Here is a 22,241-nt window from a genome sequence, read left to right as displayed (position 1 = left end):
CAAAATGAGGCTGTTCTCCTCTGATTGCTTCTATTTTCTAACTAAAATGAAGAGTTAGATAATCAGTTTGAGAAGAGAGGAGAACATGTCAACAGCTGTCTCAGAGAATGGGAGAAGTCATTGAATGGGTAAATGCAGTATATTTCAAGGCAATTCTGAGTTCCTACTTGAGATTCTTGTGGTCATATGTTTTCTATAGCCACAGTCAGCTGTTCTGGTGCAGGCACACAGCAAATAGGTCAAGAGTTGAGTCTAACTAGAGATAGCATTTTACTGGTCAAGTGCAAAGGAGAGGGGCAAGGGACAGGCTATTTGTAAAAGAGTTATTAGAATAGACAGAATATAGATAAAAAGGAAGAGCTAGAATGGTATATATAGCTGTATATATCTATAGAATGCCCATAGATTAAGTAGATAGAGTGGAAAGAATAGAAAAAGTATGGACATTAGAAAGATAAGGGAAGTCTTCATTGAGTATAAAAATTCTTCGGCTGGGAGTTGTAGGGTTAACAAGTGAGGAAGTCAGGAGGTAAGTCCAGGTACAACCCCTTCAAGTCAGGATGATGATGGTGTTCACTTAACAGTTATAACAAGACTTAGTATATGACCATTCTCTAGAGCTGAGCTACACTTATATTGTGTAGCTCATATTGTGACTACTAGCTTCATGTGGCTCTTGAGAACTGAAATATGGCTAGTTCAAACTGAGATATGCTGCAAATGTAAGATACACATTAAGTTTCAAAAACTTGCTACAAAAATCTAAAGTGTATCGTTAACGCTCATATTTATTACATGTCTAAATAATATTTTGGATATATTGAGTCAAATAAAATATTCCACTAAAAGTAGGTTTTACTTGTTTCTCTTAACTTTTTACATGCAGCTACTATAATATTGAAAATTACACACATGGCTTGTATTTGTGGCTCACATTTCATTTCCACTGTACTGCACTCAGAAGAGTAGCTGTGGTGAGGCAGGGGAAAGATCTCTGGAAGTAAGGTGAAGGTAGTGAGGTGCTAGGATGTTAGGTGGATGATGTATATGAATGTTGAGATCACCAGGAACAGAGTTACACAAAAAGACTAGGAACCAGGGAATAAAAACCTCAGTGAGGATGTAAATATCTACATCCTGGTGGATGACCACAACTAGGAAAGGTAGCAGGTGATGGATTCTGATGAGGGGTTTAGGGATTTTGAAGAAGAGAGGAGACATTGTGTTCAAGCAGTAATCAAACCCATCCTCAGGCCACATGGCACATGGCATGTACAAGGAAAAAAAAGAAAAGCACCATATAAGTAGTTTATAGGGGAATAAGAATCCTTAGGCAATGAGTTTCCGTTGAATCAAGAAGGTGAAAGGTCTTACAGAGAAAAGGCTGAGATATAGGATATTCCTAATGGCTGACCATTAATACCAGTGGGTTGCAGATTCAGAGAACTGTGTGATTCATTGGGTTTGGAGATGTGTGGGAATCAGCGTCCTGGAACACTTAGATCTCTGCTGGCTTGTAGGGCATCATAATCAGACCTGATGCTCTCATTAAGCGTATGGATGATCCAGTCTCCTTCTCAGCTCCCCTGGGCTTGAGCTTGGCATTGGTACAGATGACAGAGGTGATATCATTATGTGTTCTTCCCATGAACACAAGCAACTTACACAACAGCAAAGGGCAAATGCACAGAGCATTTTTATGAACTACCACTGGCCTCTAGGCTGTATTTTAGGAAGTGTCGTTGAGGTTGTTTCTTGCATATTTAGTTGTTGTAGTGGGTTGATTAGCGTCCGCTCAAAATTTCTATCTACCTGGAATATCAGAATGGGACCTTATTTGGAAATAGGATATTTGCTACTATAATTAGTTAAAGATCCCAAGTTGATTTCATCCTGGATTTAGGGTGGGCCCAAATGACTGGTGTCCTTATAAGAGGAGAGGACATAAAGACACAAAGAGAAGAAGGCAATGTGAAGATGGAGGCAGAGACTGGAGTGATGCATCTGCAACCCAGAGAACACTAAGGACTGCCAGCAGACACCAGAAGCTAAGAGAGAGGCATGAACAGCTTCTTCCTCAGAGCCTCCTAAAGGAACCAATCCTGCTACACCTTAATCTAGGACTTCTGATCTTCTGAGCTCTGAACAAATACATTTCTGTTTTTTTAAGCCTTCCAGTTTGTGCTGATTTGTTACTTCCATTCTAGGAAAGTAATACACTTGGTAAAACACTTACTAGGTAAAAGGACTAGGATTTCAGAGTTGCTTTTTGTCTGAGAGTCACCCATGATGCGGGACATGAGGTCAGCAATTAATAAATGTATTTTGATTAACCCAACCACTTCTCAAGTCTATGGAGGCAAAGACCCTTATATTGTTCATATCCAGAAAAATTCAGGGAGCCATTTTAAGTGATTTCCCTACTCATTATGTGAGTGACATAAAATTGAGCAACATCGTTTCAGTCATTTGAACAGACCAAGATAAATCCCTTAATTTACCCCATTTCTTCCCATTACTGTTTGCAGAGCCAGGGAGCCTGCATATATTTTTCTAAATGGCTAGTCCATTGAGGTCAAGTGCTCTTATTACTTTGAGAAAAGTAAGTTCAGGAATTCCATTAAAGTCCTGAAAAATGTGAACCTCCACCCGCCTGAGCATTTTTACGAAGTCTATTTGTACTTTAGAATAAGAGTCGAACTCGGCCATGGTGGTGGTATTAAGCATGATATTGACAAAGTCATTTTCTACCAAATGACCTCCTGAATCTCACTTTCTGGATGTGAGAAATGGCAGCAGCTGTAGGTTGAGCTGGACTCTGTTCTTTCGAATTAAAGTGATGCTTTTTACCATAGTACTTTGTTCACTAATAGGCCTTTTGTACTGAGGACGAATTATTTCAGAGACTTTTTCCCAGCAGCTGTCTAAGCAGGCTGTCTCCCACTAAAGAAAGGCACAGAAAGAAATGTAACACACTCTTGTAGGTGGAAAGAGAAGACTCGGAGGGCAATAATCATTGCTTAACCCAAAAAGACACTGGGTGAAATAAGGCTGAATGATTTAAAAGGAGTGACACAAAGGATGTTGCAGCCTCCAGAGGAGGAGACACTGGGCTGGAGGAAAAGACTGTGTCCTTCTCCCAGCCTCATTCAAGCATGGTCATGGATATAATCTCTCCACTCTTGCGCCTCCACCTGCTTGTCCTATGCCTGTCATTTTTCACTTTGAGGACAGGGGAAAGTGAAAAGAAGGGAAAGATGATAGAATCAGAGAACAGTGGGAGAAAAAAATGGCATGGGGTGGGGCTAAAAAGAGGAATCAGAAAGTTTACTTTTGTTTGAAATGAAGCAATATAATAAAAGTTGCCCCCCAAAAGCAGTGCAGAGTTGGTTATTATTATTATTATTTTCTTTCTACCTGTCTCCACCTCAAGCATCAGTGGATGAGCAGCTGGAGGGGGATGTGGGGAAGGTTGCCAGAGGCAAAGAAGACTGACCAAATGATGAACTTCTTGCTTTGCCAATTCTCCCAAGAATGCTCCCAATAAACTTGGCTTTAATTGGAGCACCAAGAATCATTTTCTTCCCTTTCTCAGGTCTATAACCCTTGGGGTAAAAAGAAGGATCTGCAGGTGATGCTGATTAAATCAGTTTTAAGGTTAATTTATTTGTCTTCTATTCCAAGCTTTTTCTATACCTTTCTCTACTAATATGTCTGTTAAGTGATGACTTTATAAAACAAGCAATACATTTGCACCTTAACATGAGACACAGTCTATCAGAGTTATAAGCGATGGAAAATACATACTTATTCAAGTGATAATACAATTACTTAAAATATTTGTTGAGCTTCTCTGATGAAATTATTTTCAGAACCTATGTCAAATTCTTTAGAAACTGTTTAGTGGTAATAAAACTTTAACCTTTGAGTATGTTGAGCTTTCCAGATAGAGTCAGAAGTCACTGAGAAAAAAAAACAGTGAAGTATGACGTGAGTAATCAGATTGGATGATATCATATTTGTACAAAAAGCAAATTGATAGAAACTGTGTCATCATCTAATGGAAAACGCCAACTATTGACATAACTGCTTTGGAGAACAATCAGTCAATTTATTGTAAAGTGGAGGATACACAGGCCTACCCCTGGGAAGCAATCTTAGATAACTCTCGTTTGTGAACACAAGCATATATGTGTAAGGAACAATGCATACGGCATTGCTTATGATGGTGAAAAGGTATATTTATACAATAGAAACTGACAGTAGCCAAAACCACATGTATCAACATGATGACTCTAAAAAAGCCACAGTTTTTAACAACAGAAAAATGTTTCTGATGAACATATACAGAAGGATGTAATTAATATAAAGTTTTAAAATCTGCAAAGCAACTATAAATTATTTATGGATACATACATAGTAATAAAAGTATAATAATATACGGGGTATGATTAAAAGCAAATTTAGGAAAGAAAACTGGACAGTGAGTAAGGATCAGGAAAATGAGGAGAAGTACAGGATCTACCACATCCATTAGGGTCTATTTCTTAGGGGAAAACAAACACGAAGGAAAACGTCAGCTAATAAGGAAAAATAGTATGATTTGACATACTGATTGGGAAGAGTCTGAATGCTTGTTATATTACAACTTATACTTTTCTAATTGTTTGAAATATGTTATTGTTGGGGGTTGGGAGAAGATAATCAGTGAGACTTTTTTTGAATCGACAGAATCAGATACTTTCACTTTTCTAGCAACTTTTTGCCCTTGCTGGATAAATGCTGTAAAATCAATGGCACCAATAACAATAAAATAAGTCAATATGTTCCTCACATGCTAGTAGTTAAGTGTATTTTCAGATTTCAGATACATTGGAATTCTACAGTACAGATTTTCACATCTTCTTTTAAGGTTATTTTGGGAGCATCCTGGTCAGATACTGTTTTCTTCCAGAAGGTCATTACCCATAAAGATTTTCAATATTTAAAAAAAAATTAATGATGACACCCAACATCAATTTCCAGAAACTTTCCTTAACTTCAATTAGTCTTTCAAACTGAGTCTATTCTACTAGATTCTTAAACGTTTTACATTTCATGACTATCTGAGTCAAATGTGACCCCTTCAAGGCTTCCGGTGGAAACACTGGTGGTTAAACTACTTACTTATTCATTCAGTATTCAACAAATATTTGCTGAGAAACTACTATGCATCAGGCAGGAAACAGAATAAACAAAAATAGTAAACAAACAAAACTCCCGCCTTCACTAAGATTACAATCTAGTTGATGCCAGACAATAAATTTTTAAAAGTAAGTAAAACATAAAGTAGTTTACATTGTGATTAGTCCATGGAGATTAAAAGAGAAAGACAGCAAAAAGAAAAAGAAAAACTGGGAACTACGAGGGAGAGACTATATTTGAGTAGAGTGGCCACAGGAGACATTTCAGATAAAGTGCTATTTGAGCAATAAACTGTGAAGAGCTGAGGAACCAAGCTATATGTTTTTCAGGAAGAAATGCATTTCAGACAGAGAGGATTCCAGGCAACCCCCCTAATGAAGGAGCATGCCTAGGATGTTCCATGGAGAGCAAAGGAACCATTGTGGGTGGAGCAGAGGGGGATGAAATCTAAGCGTGACAGACACTTAGGACTGAGTGAGGCACTCATCTAAGCACAAACTCTAAGCAAAAAGTCAGGAATCAACATAAGTAATACCTTATGGCAATATTTTTACAAATCAAACAATTGTAAAACATCCAGGATAGACAAAATATCAAAATTTCAAATGAAAACACATTTAGGATCTGACCCACATTACTAATTTCTTCCTTTTGCTTCAGGATCCACTGTGGGTCCACCTGCCACTGATTCTGATCTGTCTTCATTTAAATTTTTGACCCTTGGTTCATCATAAATTTTTTGCATTTTGTTTTTTAAAATATCACAGTGAAATATTTTTGCTGATTCATGGGGGTTTGGTGTTGACTTGAATTTTACACTTGAAGCTAGTGCTTTTCTTGTCTCACCCTAGTCCCAACCTCTCTGTCATTTTGCAATTTAGCAAACACCTTTCCTGCCTTTTATAAATATGGACCTTATTTTTAGAACTGTTTTAGACGTATAGAAAAATGAAAAAGAGTAGAGGAGTTTTGCACACATCACACTCAGTTTCTTTTTATTATTAATGTCTTACATTAGTATGGTTACAATTAATGGTCCAATGTTGATCCATTCTTATTAACTAAAGTTCATACTTTATTCAGATTTCGTCAGTTTTAACCTCTTGTTCCTCTCCTGTTCAAGAATACATCATCGCCTGTAGCCATCACATCTTCTTAAATGCCCCTTGGCTGCGGCTATTTGTCAGACTTTCCTCATTTTTGATGACCTTGATAGTTTTGAGAACTGATCAGATATTTTGTAGACTGCTCCGTTATTGGGATTTGTCTGATATTTTTGTCATAATAAGACTGGGATTCTGGGTTTGGGAGAGGACGACCACAGAGATAAAGTGCCATTTTTGCCACATCACATACCATCAACATGATTTGCTAATATTGATATTGACCTTGATCACCACATCTGTGCATAGTAAATTTATTCTTTTACCCCATTCCATACTGGAAGGAAGTCACTATTTGCAGCCTACACCTGAGGAATGGGAAGCTATGTTCTCCCTCCTTGAAGGTGAAATATCCGTGTAAATTATTTGGAATTCTTCTGCACAGATTTGTCTCTTCTCCCCAATTTGTTAATTTAGTTCGTCATTTTATTTATAACAGTATGGATTCACAGACACTTATTTTATACTTTGAATTACAATCAAATATTGTTTATTTATTTTGTTGCTCAAAATGTCCCGGTTTGGCCAATAGGAACTCTTTCAGTTGGTTCTTGTGCATCGTTGACATATCCTATTATTGTGGGGTTTTGGTGGAGAAGGGAGGAAAGTTCCTTGCTTTCTAATGCTGCCAGATGCTCTAGCTTCATCTTGTATATTTCTTGCAACAGTCCTAGAATCAGTCAGTTCTCCAAAGCCTTGGTTCCTTTTGTTTGAGAATGTTATTAGAAACCAAGTTCTGGCTGCTAACTGTGCTCGCTGTCACTGGGATGCCCCTTGCTGTTTGAAAATCAAAGGTGGCAGCAAAAAATAAAAAATAAAAGAATAAGTTCTGATTATAACATTACTTTATCCCTGCAGACTTTAACTGATATGTCCAATTTTTATCCTTAGTTTATTAAAATTTTTATGTAATTTAATATTAATTATTTGCTGTTTGAGTAGTTACTTTCATGAGGACAAAGAAAAACATTCTCTTAAATTCAGTAGACTGACCAGCCACTGGGCTAAGTGCTACACTCTCGAATGTAAGTTGTGGTGACTTTGACAATTACTTTGCCTTGTGTCTTTAAATGACAAGGAAAATTCAGTGTCATTATTCTTAGGAAATACTACATTCAACAAAACCAAGGCATGCCATAGAGACAGGTCCTTATATGACCTGCTGATTATATAAGGGGCCTATTTTCTCTTTCTCCTTTCCTTCCTTAGTTTCCTCCTTCCTTTCTTCCTGTTGAAAAATGGCATGGAGACAAATGTTTTCACCTCCCCTGAACCAAACCCAATTGCAGCCAGTTTCCCTCAGTCTCTCTATAATCCCTTAACTTTGAGAAGTTTTAAAATCTGAGATTCCCATGTGGCCAGTTGCTATTCTTGCTCCGTTTATGCAAATAATCAGGCCCAGCTTCAATGAAACTAAACTTATTGTACAAACAAATGGTCTCATTTTGATTATCTTTGGTAAAAAGTGGGTAACTGTAAAGAAAATTTATGTCTCAAATAAACTATAGTATCCCTGTTATTAGACTGTAATCCTTCATTGGTTTGGGGGTTTTATCATTAACTTAGAATCTGGACTGAATTCTGAATTCCTCCAGGTTCTTCCGATTCAGTTACCCCATTGTGATCTTTTAGTTTAAGTGTTACCTTCAGGCCAGATTTATGGCTCAACACCATTATCCAAAGTGGGGTTTTGTGTAATCCTACTGCTGTTATTTTTACTCTGCACGATCCCTTTTAAACTTTGCACCCTTTGCCTGTCAAAGTTCTGCAGAAGTACAACATTTAATAGGATAATGCTGGCGCAACATTTCAAAATGATAACCAACACCCATGAAGCTGACAAAATTGAACTAACAATATACTCCAGGCAGAACTAGCCTGTGAGACACTCTCTCTAATCCTCCTTCTTGTCTTGGCTAAAAAGGTTTTGACACTGGTTCCTAGTCACCAATCACTTTCCTCCAACATGGGACCAAACCAACCGGGACAGGTCCATCTCAGCATCAAGGGAAAATCAAAACCTAACTGCAGGTTGATTGATCAGCAGTGCGTTCAGAGAACGATTTTGATCAAAAGGGGAAAATGTGAGAGTTGTCAGTACCAAAATGAAACCATTTGTGTTAATACCAAACTAAATGGAGCCAGAAAGTGATGAAAAGAGAGTCTTCACACATATTTGCCTGATTACAAGAACTATCACAAGAACCTTTTGAAAACTACAACCTTGCACAAAGAATACTTCTGTGAGGACATCTGCCCGGCAACTGCCTGTTCAACCTTATAATGACACCACCTTCATTATTAATCCTTGCAGCCAAAGACAACTGTTTTAAAACAACTTGTGTAGCCTTTCACATTTTGCCTTTAAAAAGTTCTCTTTGCCTCAATCTCTCCAGATATGCTATGATCTGTTATACCATGTGTATCCTGGATTATAATCCCTTGTTCATGTCCAATTAAACTCACGTCTTTGGAAAGCCATTCTCTCTATTGTTATTTTAGTTTGGAAGTTGCCTGTGAAATGTGGGGAAGAAGACCTAAGTTCATGTCATGTCTCTGTTTTGAACCATTCAAACTTTGTATCACTCTCAGAATAAAATCTAAACTCCTTATCATGGCCTGCCTGTAAGACTGACCATAACATAGCTTTTCCCTACCTTTCTAATTCAGCTGCTACCATTATGCCCTAGTAAGCCAGCATCACCGGGTTTCCCATTCTCCCTCAAACACAGCATGTTTGTTCCAAACTCTCCCCTTGACATTTGCTATCTTCTCTCAGTGAAATACTCTCACTTCAGATATTCACAAGACTGACTCAAATCATCAGGGTTTGCCCCAGTGAGGTCTTCCTTGGCCACCCTATGCCAATTGCCTTTCCCTTTGATTCTGATGTCCTTACCTTGCCTTTTTGTCTTACTGCCACTTGGTACAATATGAAATGATATTTATCTGTTCATTTGTAGCTTGTCTGTTTTTGTTGCTAGAATCTAAGTTCAATGAGGACAAGGATTTAGTCTGTCTTCTTTTTTGATTCCGTAGTGTTTAGAACAGTGACCAGCACCTTGGAGGTATTTGGAAAATGTCTATTCATTGAACAACATAATGAGGCTAAACAGGTAGACTGGTCCTGCTTTCTTAGGGAAACTGAATAAATGTGTTCACAATTTTTGAAATGGCTTGTATTATCAGATTTAATTCAGCCTCCATCCCAGGCTTAATACACACACACACACCCCACATATACATATATATGTGTGTGTCTATACACATATAATACAGATACACACATACATATATTCCATTTCTCTTCTCACTTTCTTTTGTAAGGACCATTCTCAGATGACACATATTTTGGGAAAATTCTTCAAGTATGGTAGGAATAGAGAGGAGGTGGAGTCCTCTGGGCACTTTTGTCAAAAATCTGCTCCTTTCTTGTGTTCCCTTTCCATGTATTTCTTTAAGGGATGCATGTTGGAATCTATGTGTCCAAGAGTTAGATATTGTCATAAGTTTTCTGCATTTATCAATAGTCACAGGGTTCCCCCTTTCCTTGTTAAAGACATCCATCATCATTGACAATCAACTCTGCACATGAGTTATATCTATAGTTCAGGGGGATTTAGAGTGTCCTACAGACAAAGTTTTGTAGCCCTTGAAAAGAAGAATTCACTTTAATTTAATGAAATGGCCTTATTTTTACATCCAGTAGAATTGGGCTGTGAATTCATCTGGTCCTGGGCTTTTATTGGTTGGTAGGCTATTTATTACTGATTCAATTTCAGGGCTTGTTACTGGTCTATTCAGTGATTCAATTTTTCTCTGGTTCAGTCTTAGAATGGTGTGTATGCCCAGGAATTTATTCATTTCTTCTAGATTTTCTAGTTTGTGTGCATAGAGGTGTTCATAATATTCTCTGATGGTTATTTATATTTCTGTAGGGTCAATGGTTATATCCCCTTTGTCATTTCTAGTTGTGTCCATTTGGATTTTCTCTCTTTTCTTCTTTATTACTCTAGTTAGAGTTCTATCTATTTTATTAATTTTTTGAAAAAAAAAAACAACTCCTGGATGCATTGATCTTTTGAACAGTTTTTCATTTCTGTCTCCTTCAGTTCAGCTATGATTTGGGTTATTCCTTATCTTCCGCAAGCTTTGAGGTTGGTTTGCTCTTGATTTCTCTAGTTCATTTAGTTGTGATGTTAGATGGTTAAATTGAGATCTTTCTAACCCTTTGATGTGGGTGTTTAGTGCTATAAATTTCCCTCTTAACACTGCCTAAGCTGTGTTCCAGAGATTCTGGTATGTTATATTCTAGTTCTCATTAGTTTCAAAGAACTTCATGATTTCTGCCTTAATTTCATTATGTATCCAAAAGTCACACAGGAGCAGATTATTTCATGTAATTGTATGGTTGGAGTGATTTTCTTAGTCTTGATTTCTAATTTTATTGTGCTGTGTGCTGTGGTCTGAGAGAGTGGTTGGTATGATTTCAGTTCTTTTACATTTGCTGAGGATTGTTTTATGTTAATTGTGTGGTCAATTTTAGAGTACGTGTTGTGTGGCAACGAGAAGAGTGTATATTCCATTGGTGTTGGGTGGAAAGTTCTGTAGATGTCTACCAGGTTTATTTGATCCAGTGCTGAGTTCAGTTCCTGAATATCTTTGTTAATTTTCTACCTTGCTAATCTGTCTAACACTATCAGTGGAGTGTTGAAGTTTCCCACTATTATTGCATGGGAGTCTAAGTCTCTTTGCAGGTCTTGAAGGACTTATTTTATGAATCTGGATGTTCCTGTGTTTCATGCATGTATATGTAGAATAGTTAGATCTTCTTGTTGAATTGAACCCTTTACCATCATGTAATGCCCTTGTTTGTTTTTTTCTCATCTTTGTTAATCTAAAGCCTATTTTGTCTGAAATTGGGATTGCAACCCCAGTTTTTTCTGTTTTTTATTTGCTAGGTAGATTTCTTTTTATCCCTTTATTTTGGGTGTCATTGCATGTGAAATGGGACTCTTGAAAACAGCATATCATTGGGTCTTGGTCCTTTATCCACTTTGTCACTCTGTGCCTTTTATTTGGGGCATTTGGCACAGTTATATTCAAGATTAGTACTGGTATGCATGGATTTTATTCTGTCATCATGATGTTAACTGGTTATTATTCAGACTTGTTTGTGCAGTTGCTTTATAGTGTCACTGGTCTGTGTACTTAAGCATGTATTTGCAGTGGCCAGCATCATCTTCATACCAAAACCTGGCAGAGACACAACGTAAAAAAGAAAACTTCAGGCCAATATGACTGATGAACAGTGATGCAAAAAGTCCTCAAAAAAATACTTGTAAACCAAATTCAGCATCACATGAAAGAGCTAACCCACCGTGATCAAGTAGGCTTCATCTCCAGGATTCAAATTTGGTTAAACACACACAAATCAATAAATGTGATTCATCACATAAACAGAATTAAAGACAAAAACTACATGATTATCTCAATAGATGCAGAAAAGGCTTTCAACAAAATTCAACACCCCATCATGCTAAAAACTCTCAATAAACTAGGAAATGAAGGGACACATCTCAAAACAATAGAAGCCATCTATGACAAACCCGCAGTCAACATCATACTGAAGGGGCAAAAGCTGGAAGTATTTTCCTTGAAAACCAGCACAAGACAAGGATGCCCTTTCTCAACACTTCTATTCAACATAGTATTAGAAATCCTGGCTGGAGCAATTAGGCAACAGAAAGAAATGAAGGCCATCCCAATAAGAAAGGAGGAAGTCAAACTACCCATTTGCAGATGACATATATCTAGAAAACCCCATAGCTCCTTAAGATGATAAACAACTTCAGCAACATCTGAGGATACAAAGTCAATGTACAAAACTCACTAGCACTCTTATACACCAACAACAGTCAAGCCAGGAATGCAATCCTATTCACATTTGCCATAAAATAATGAAGTACCTACGAATATAGCTAACCATGGAGGTGAAAGATCTCTGCACTGAGAGCAACAAAACACTTCTCCAAGAAATCAGAGATGATAGAAACAAATAGAAAAGCATTCCATGCTCATGGATACGAAGAATCAATATCATTAAATGGCCATACCACCCAAAGCAATTTATAGATTCAATGCTCTTCCTATCAAACTACCAATGATATTCTTCACAGAACTACAAAAAAAACTATCTTAAGATTCATATGGAACCAAAAAAAAAGAGCCTGAATAGCCAAGGAAATTTTAAGCAAAAAGAAAAAAGCTGGAGGCATCATGCTACCTGACTTCAAACTATATACTACTGAGCTACGTAACCAAAACAGCATGACACTGGGATGAAAACAGACACATAGACCAATGAAACAGAATAGTCAGCCCAGAAATAAGACCACACACCTACAACCATCTGATCTTCCACAAAGCTGACAAAAACAAGCCTGGGAAGGACTCCCTATTCAATAGTGGTGTGATAACTGCGTAGCTATATGCAGAAAACTGAAAGCTGGACCCCTTCCTCACACCTTATACAAAAATCTACTCAAGATGGATTAAAAACTTAAATGTAAAATCCCAAACCACAAAATCCTTGGAAGACAATCTAGGCAATACCATTCTGGACATAGGAACAGCAAAGATTTCACGTCGAAGACACCAAAAGCAATTGCAACAAAAGCAAAAATGGGATCTAATTAAACTAAAGGGGTTCTAAACAACAGAAGAAACTACCAATGGAGTAAGCAGACAACCTACAGAATGGGAGAAAATTCTGAAAACTATACACACAACAGAGGTCTACTATCCAGCATGTATAAGAAATTTAAACAACTTTAAAAGAAAAAAACAAACAACCCCATTAAAAAGTAGGCAAAAGACATGAACAGACATTTTGCAAAAGAAGACATACACATGACAAACAAGCATATGAAGAAAGCTCAACATCACTGATCATTGGAGAAATGCAAATCCAAACCACAATGAGATACTATGTCACACCAGTCAGAATGCCAGAGTCAAAAAATAACAGATACTGGCGTGGTTGTAGAGAAAAAGAAACACTTCTACACTGTAAATTATTCCAACCATTGTGGAAAGCAGTGTGGTGATTCCTCCAAGTACTAAAAACAGAACTACCATCTGGCCCAGCAATCCCATTACTGGGTACATATCCAAAGGAATATAAATCATTATATCATAAAGACACCTAAATGTATATGTTTATTGCAGCACTAGTCACAATAGCAAAAACATAGAATCAACCTAAAGGTCCATCAATGGTAGGCTGGATGAAGAAAATGTGGTACATACACTATGGAATACTATGCAGCCATAAAAAGAACAAGATCATGTCCTTTGCAGGAACAAGGATGGAGCTGGAGGCCATTTTCTTTAGCAAATTAACACAGGAACAGATGATCAGATATGGAACAGACAACCAGATATTGCATGTTCTCACTTATAAGTGGGAGCTAAATGACGAGAATACATGGACACATAGAGGGAAACAACAGACACTCAGGCATACCTGAGGGTGGAGGTTGGGAGGAGGGAGAAGATCAGGAAAAATAACTAATGGCTACTAGGCTTAACAACTGGGTGATGAAATAATATGTACAACAAACCCTCATGACACGAATTTAGCTATGTAACAAACCTGCACATACACCCCTGAACTTAAATAAAAGTCATAAAAATAGAAAAAAACTATTTTTGTTCTTTCTCTTTTCTTTCCTTTCCTTCTTTCTTTCCTTCCTTCCTTCCTTCTTTTCTTCCTAATGAAAAATGGCATAAGAAGTCTCCAGAATACTGGAATCCTACACTGGAAAACCCAATAAAAGTTAAGAAATGTAATAAAAATGACTAGATTTGGTTCCTAAAACAGGGAAATTTGCTTTCAAATAATCACCTTTGGGGAATGATTTTTGTTTTGTTCAAAATCTACAAACTACAAATGCAAAATCTTACAGAGTAAACATGTTGACCAATAGAATTCCTGATGCTTCATAAATATTCAAAGAGTATTGCATTTGATGACATGTCAGAGTTGAACAATACACTACCTAATCTGATATTCTGTTGATTAGAAGAAATATTTTGCCTGCTTCTTGTGGGAAGGTGAAAACCTCTGTGTTTGCACTTGGCCAATTATATAAATCTACATGGGGAAAACATAAATACTAAGTCATTTCCCCAGACAATTCTATTACATGGTTGAAAGCATGTGGTTGCTTTCCCCTATCATCAATTTTACCTCTACTAAAGCCTGGTTCTTTTCCTACTATCTTCAAAGTGAGAAGGAAAAATGTGCTCCATTTCATTCACATGCAAATTAAGAATCAAAGAATAAAAAATCTTTTTTCCCAAGTTCAGAGTGATCAACTCTCTTTGGCAATTACACAGGTTACCACAATGAGAAATGCAAAAATCTTGGGACCCACTGAAGCTTAATTACTCCTCATACTTACTCTGATCCCTTCTTAGCAGCCTACATCTCTGCGTTAATTCATAGCTAATAGAGGTCAGAGTCAGGGTTAATAGCCTACAGCTCAACATTCATTAAGTCATTCACTGATCATTATAACATCCTGAAAAAGCTTTGTGTTGAAGTTTTAATAGCAGCAATATATGGAGACTTGCTGTTCTCAAATACTAATAATGTTCTTTTATGACAGTAAAGAAGTGTGTGCATCCAACAACTTAAGTTAATCTTGATTACCAATTCTGCCCTCTCTGAGTGAATTCAAAAATAAATTTTTAAGGAAACTTTCAGAAAGATGATTTTATCTATCAGAACTCTCATAATCATCAGAATGCAAGAGCAAAAGTCGCAATCTTTGGGATCAATAAGTCCTCTGGCTGCTGATAGAGCCCTGTATAGGGTGCTTGGCCTGGAAGATTCCTCTGATCAAAGCACTTTATTCCAGTCCATTCAGCAGACATTAACTGAGCACCTATGATGGAACGACCATCATATCTATTTTGTTTAGTAATATTTTGTTTATTACTAAACAAAATAGATATGATTTTGTGGAATCTACATTCTAGCCACCTGGAAAAATTCCCTGGCCCACATGAAAGTACAATTTGGAGGTTGGTCAAAGGAAACACATGAGGTATATATGCATTGTCAAGGATGGGCCTCAGACACATGCAGACATTTTGTATGTATAGCTACTTGTACAACTTTAGGAGTATAGAATAATACTATAGATTGTCTATTAATACATACATAGGTTTGTAAATATATTTTTAAAGGACTAGAGGCTTCATATTTAACAATGGTTATCTCCAAGTTGGGATGGGAAGTAGAAAGGATGTAGGAGTCAGGGACAGGAATCAGGGTGGTCAAAGGAGCCTTATGTGCTGGGTTCCAAACTATTTGTTGCAATGTTCTGGGACATAATCAATACATTACTCATGTTCCTGCCAAAAATAAATAACTTGAATTTAATCATAAGGAAACAACAACAAAAACAAATTGAGTAATATTCTACAAAATAACTGACGTGCACTCTTGAAAACTGCCAAGGTCATAAAAGACAAAGTGTTGCTGATGAACTGACTAAAGATTCATGACAGCTAAAAAGCAATACACCACCCTGGATTGGATTCTGAGTCAGAAACAAAAATAGTTAGAAATGACATTATTGGAACTATTAGAAAATGTTACATGGACAGTGACTTAAACAACAGGATTGCATCAGTGATTTTGGGAGTTTGAGTATCCTTGCTCATAGGGAACATACAGGAAGTACCTAGTAGTAAACTAAAACTTTAACTTACCCTCCAATGGTTCAATGGTTCAGAAAATAATTGAACAGAAAGAGAGACAGAGGGAAAGATTTTAAGTAGCTCAGACTGCAAGTTAGAAATTCATGTAAGAGTTGATGCTAGTCAGAAATCCATTAGGCTGGCCAGGTAAGCTGAAAACCCATGCAGGATTTTTATGTTACAGCCTTGAAGAAGAATTTCCTCTTCTCTGAGAATTACCAATTTTTACTCTTAAGGTCTTCAACTGTTTTGGTGAGACCACTCACACTATGGAGAGTAATCTACTTTACTTAAATTAAAATGATCGTAAATGTTCATCACATCTACAAAATACCTTTCTAGCAACATCCAGACTAACGTTTGACTAAACAAGTGGGCATCATAGCCTAGCCAGGCTGACCATAACATTAACCAACACAGGCAACTAAGGTGATGATGGCACTGAGCATTAAGCTCAAGAACACAGGAAGGAAAACACTTGAGAAGAACATGAGTTCAGGTTCAGACATGCTGAGCTGGAAATGTCTGTGAAACAGCCAAACCAGCTGTGAAGGAAGCAACTGATATATGGCTGTTGCAGACCACAGAGGTGTTGTTGGATTGTGCCAGCAGGAGGGAAAAGTTCTTCAAAGAAAGCTGACCTAGCAATTTCAAACAGTAGAGAAAAAGAGAATGTTCTCATCAAATTTGCCAATCTGAAGGTCAATTATGAAACTCGTAAAGATGTTGACATGAAAGCTGAATAGGAGTTGAGAACCTCTACTCTTTAACCATCCCTGACAGTTCACTTGTCTCCTGGAATACCTGATGCAGCATAACAGTGACACAATAATTCAGACAGCTTTTTGGAGTCGTTATCTAGAGTCCAAGAAACACTCAGAGGAAGGGGCTAAGCTACAAAAAGGACATTATACTCCACTACTACAACATCCTGTGTGCCCTTGGACAAGCCACTTAACCATTCTAATCTTTAGTCTCTTTTTCTATAAAATTGAAATAGGCTGGGCGCAGTGGCTCATGTCTGTAATCTCAGCACTTTAGGAGGCCAAGGTGGGCGGGTCACCTGAGGTCAGGAGCTCAACACCCACCTGGCCAACATGCTGAAACCCTGTCTTTGCTAAAAATACAAAAATTAGCTGGGTGTGGTGGTGGATACCTGTAATCACAGCTACTCGGGAGGCTGAGGCGGAAGAATCGCTTGAACCTGGAAGGCGGCAGGTTACAGTGAACTGAGATGGCACCATTGCACTCCAGCCTGGGTGACAAGAGCAAAACTCTGTCTCAAAAGAAATAAATAAATTAAATAAAATAATAATTACACTTGGCTTAAAAATAGCTTAAGGGTTAAATTATATTTATATATGTAAAAGTAACAGTAAATTGGAAACAGAGATGCAAGTATTAGTAGTTGGTATAAGCTGTTATTACTATTAAACACTTACACAATAAGGACCTTAACTTCTAAAAATGTGGACAACTTTTATTGAAAGTCTAGTTACAGCCTATTATGGAAAAATATTTAGATATGTATTTCCTAGTTTTATAAATCATAGACATAGATATCAGAAAACTGAGCCTTGGAAAACATTTTTAAACATCTAAGTGTTATTTCTCATTTTTAATGCACTAAAAGCCATGTGGGAAGCCGTTCTTCTTTTCATAGTTACAAATTCAGAACTACGGTAGAAAAATTTAAACATGAAGCTGTACTGGTATTCTTAGCTAATTAGGGTCAGCTGTCTTTTCAATAATTTGAACCTTTTGTTATCTAGGCAAAAATGCAGCCAAGTTTTCATGAGGCAAAGTTAAAGACTATCCATTTTTGTTGATAATTGTCATCCATTATTTTTTTCCTCTGAAGCAAGTTACTGTGAATTTATTAAAAAAGAAAAAAAAGTTCAAAAATTTGGTGGCTGACAAGCGTGGCTTCCACTTTCTGAGGACAAACCACAGATAGGCTGTAAGGATAGACCAGAGAAATGGCAGGCTGGTCCCTTCCTGTGTCAATGTTTACAATGGGACGACATTTGTACTCTGATTCCTGACACGAATAATGTACATTTATAGTACTTACCAAAGATCTCAGTGATGTCATTTGTGTTCCATTATGTAGGTGAGATTTATTCATAAAATGTTTATTGAGCATTTACTATGTGCCAGGCATTGTCATGGGTGCTGGGGAATACAACAGTGAACTACACAAAGTCCCTGCCCCCATGTAGCTCCTATGGAACCAACACACGTTCAATGCCTGTGAGATGCTTCACTCTCTGCTAGACTTCGGGAATACCAGAATGAGCAAGGATGTCAAGAGCTTGCAAATTAAATGGGGGAAACACGAACCATCTGTAAGAACCGGCCAGCATAGGGTGTTAGGTAAGGCAATTCCAAAAGTTGAGTGAGAGGCATGTGATAATAGCACTTATCTTTTAAAAAATTTGGAAAGCAGAGCTTTATTTCTCATAAAGGGTTGCATCCAGCAGGGTGACCATTCTGACAGGCTGGGAAGTGTAGTTCCTGGCCAGAAGCTGGAAACAGACACTTGGAGGGAGGGCCAAAGGAAATGGTAATTTCTGCTGAGCCCGGTGACTGAAAGTACATACTCCATCAGCTATAGGAGAAGCCATGGATACTTATGAAAGTAGAAAGACACACATGAGTTTCATGCCTCTTCCTGGGACCCATGTTTAAAAAATGACAATGTTAACACGATCCAAGGGTGGAGCTTTCAGCCTTCTGATGTCGAAATGTGAAATACAGGACATGAAAGTCCTCACTGCACATCCTCGGTAGACTGGCCAGACCCACTTTGTGGTCGGTGATCTCTCACCAGGAAGGAATGCTGGTAAATTGTGCCAAAACTGGAAAGAGAGGAGCAGCATCAGGCGGTTGCTTGATACCAGCAGTGCAGCCTTTTGAAAGGGATGGTTTCTGTTTAGCCCTTGGGGAAGAAAGCCTAATGGTTACTGAAGGAGGTGATAAAGCTAGGCATGCCCAACCTTCTATCCCGTGAAGACCTGAAAACAGCATCTCTCTTTATCAAGGAAAGTTCCAGAAAGAGAAAGTTTTTGTCTTAGTTTAAGCTTCAAGTCAAACTAAGACCTGAAAGATCAAAATATGAGTAGAATTCAGCCAGGAAAGAGAAAGCATTGTTAAGGACACTTTTGTGGGAGGTTCCACAGACAAGAGAGATCATCAAATAGTTATTAAAACAAAACACATTCATGAACGTAGAGCTGAGGACGTGCAGGTGTATTTGGAAAGCAAAGCCAGAAATCCTCTTGGAAGGCTGGGGAATATGCAGTTGCTTGTGAGCAGGGCCTCTCATTTGAGAGAAGTCAAGGTCAGTTCAATCTGTTTGTCCCTTAGGCTACCAGGACATTAAAAAATAAAGAAACGTCAAAAGATAATTATAATAATTAGATATTTTAAATGTTTGCACTTAAATGAATGCTTCAACACAAGTATATAAACTTCAATGACTGTGGAAGTAATATTTTTAGAAATAAATCTAAACATGAGGTCTTTTATTAATATGAGACCACCTCCCCCAAAACACTGTGCACACAAACACAGACACACACATACACCTATTGCCCATACAACACTCATGTATGAAGCCTTCCTTGGAAGGAATAAGAATGGGGGACTTTATCATAAGAATATTAGAAATGCGTGGAAAGAACTGAATCAAGGAAGTAAGATAATTCCATTTGCATTTTATGAATTACAGAAAATGGACTAAAGGGAGGCAGGATTGGGGACAGAAGACAAGATGAGAGCTGTTGCCATCATTCGCATGAGACGTGGGAGTGATCTGGACCAGCACAGAGGGCCTGGCACCAGCTTTGGATTAGAGAACCGTTTGGATGGTAGAATCAGCCAGACCTGATAACCAATTGAATAAGGGAAGTGAGGGAGATACAGAAATTTGTTTGCCAATCAAAATAGTCAAGCTGCTTTCAGCTTATAAAAACAACATCATCATAGCATCTTCACTTCCTGGAATGGTTTTATATCCATATAACCTCCACTGGTTTTAAATCATTAATAACTACAATATAATGAAGTGCTTCATTTTTAAAGTAGCTTGAAGAAATGTATTGGCTACAAAAACTTCATAGATGTTTTTCCACTTTCTAGCATTTCTATGAAGCTGCCATTTTGAGAAGTATTTTGATATTTGTGATCTAATTTTAAAATGTTAGTCGCTCCTACATGTGAATGAGATGTAAGTAGCTGAACATAAATTCAGATGTCATTCGAGTGTGCTCTTAACATTAAAAAGTTATTGAGAGCAATCATCATAGATGAATGGCATATTTATAAATATCATTCAAAAATATTAGCAAAGCGCTAAGTTTTATTTCCTCAAGATTCACTAATGTTTCTGTCTTTACTAAATTTGAAAAATAAATTTCTAAGAAGGATCACAGCAAACCATTTTGCAGTAAATATCTTTAGAAAAAGACCACATTCTTCCATAGAGACACGTCACAGCTAATGGATATATTCAAAGGTTAAATTTCAGAACCCTAGACCAGGTTTGATTCATGCTGTTTTATAATTGCATGGCCCCTGGCTACCTCAGTTGGTTAGCACACCATATTAATGAGGCCAGTGGCAAACATTCAAATCCCTAGTCAGGACACTTGTTTTTCTCTGCTTGTGGTGATAGCTGTAATACTTACTCCAAGTCAAGCATCAGAAATGTGTGTCAACTGTCACAATATCAAGAGAGAGTGCAAATGGCTTAATGAAAATCTGTCCTTTCTACTACAAAAACATCTCAAAGCACTCCACAACTAATGGGGGAGATAATGGTGTCACCTTCAAATATGGAGTAGGATATTCCTCATATTACTACAACAAACAAAGTTCCTGCCAGAAGCAAGTCATAAATGTCACTGAGAATGATGATCTTCAATTAGATTCCACATGAATAATTTCTTCATTTTTCGTCTTTGACCAAACAGCACTAAATTTGCCACTAAGTGAAACTACGTGAAATGTGCATTTACCTGCTTCCTCCCTGTCTCTCAAAATTGTTATGAGAATGAATCAGATAGTATCTTGGAGGCATTTTAAAATATAAAATATTAATCCGAATTGTCCCCTTCTGACTCAGTAGGGAAGTAGACATATTGAGTTTTCATAATACAAAAGCAACGGGCGACATGCAATTCGGCCTCAAACAACAAGCAATTCAGAAAGGAATAACAGAATTTCAAGCTCACTATTGGAGTGGAACAATCGTTTGAATGAGTTAAGAGATCAACTGTTAGCATAATGTAGACAGAGCCATTAGTACTACTGACAGAATCATCCCCAGATGTTCAGTTTAGCAATATTCACTTTTGAGTAAAATTAAGAAGATGGTCAGCCCACGTTGAAACCTATCTAGAAGGTTCAATGGCTTTATTAACAAAAAGTCTCACTGGAACACAGTCTCTCTTGTGATGTAGGGGCTGAATGAAGTTCTGCAAGAGATACCTGACCAGCTAGCGAAGTGGCTCTAGAGGTGGGGCTTTAAGTAAAGGAAGAAAAACAGAAGACGGGAATTACACGGGTCCAGGATCTGGCCTTCAGATTTCTTGATGGCTGAATCCAGAAGCCAAAGTTCAAGAAGTAACCCTTGAATTGTCCTTTTCACACATGTTTGGTCATTCACTCTAATTGTTCTTCTTACCCATGTCTCTACTTCTTTAAATGTTACTCAAATCCATTCATTTCACTCTATCCCCTGCTTTCTATTCTTCTAACACCCCATACCTTCTGTTACTCCTGGAATGCTAAAAGGAATCTGTGAAGGAAACTCAAATCTACACAGAAGTTTCTGTATTTTTTAAAGAACCTCAAAATCATCAAATTCATAGGAACATTTAAAAATCAGAATGTTGATGATTTATTTGTTATCTTGCACCAGGAGAATGATCCACATCTGTCATTTGCTCAAGAAATTCTCTCTTAGTAGGCAAGCCTACTAAGAAACCAAGAGGTTATTTCGTCACCACAGAGTTCAACTAAAAAGTGTTGGAAATCTTAGGGGCCACTTCCACCAAGTCAGAGTCAGTGGATGCTTTGTAGTTCCCCTTTCTGACTGAAGGAGCCATGGAGGTG

Source organism: Colobus angolensis, unplaced genomic scaffold (genome assembly GCF_000951035.1).
Source record: "Colobus angolensis palliatus isolate OR3802 unplaced genomic scaffold, Cang.pa_1.0 Scaffold266, whole genome shotgun sequence".
Taxonomy (NCBI): Eukaryota; Metazoa; Chordata; class Mammalia; order Primates; family Cercopithecidae; genus Colobus; species Colobus angolensis.
This window is presented reverse-complemented; position numbering follows the sequence as displayed.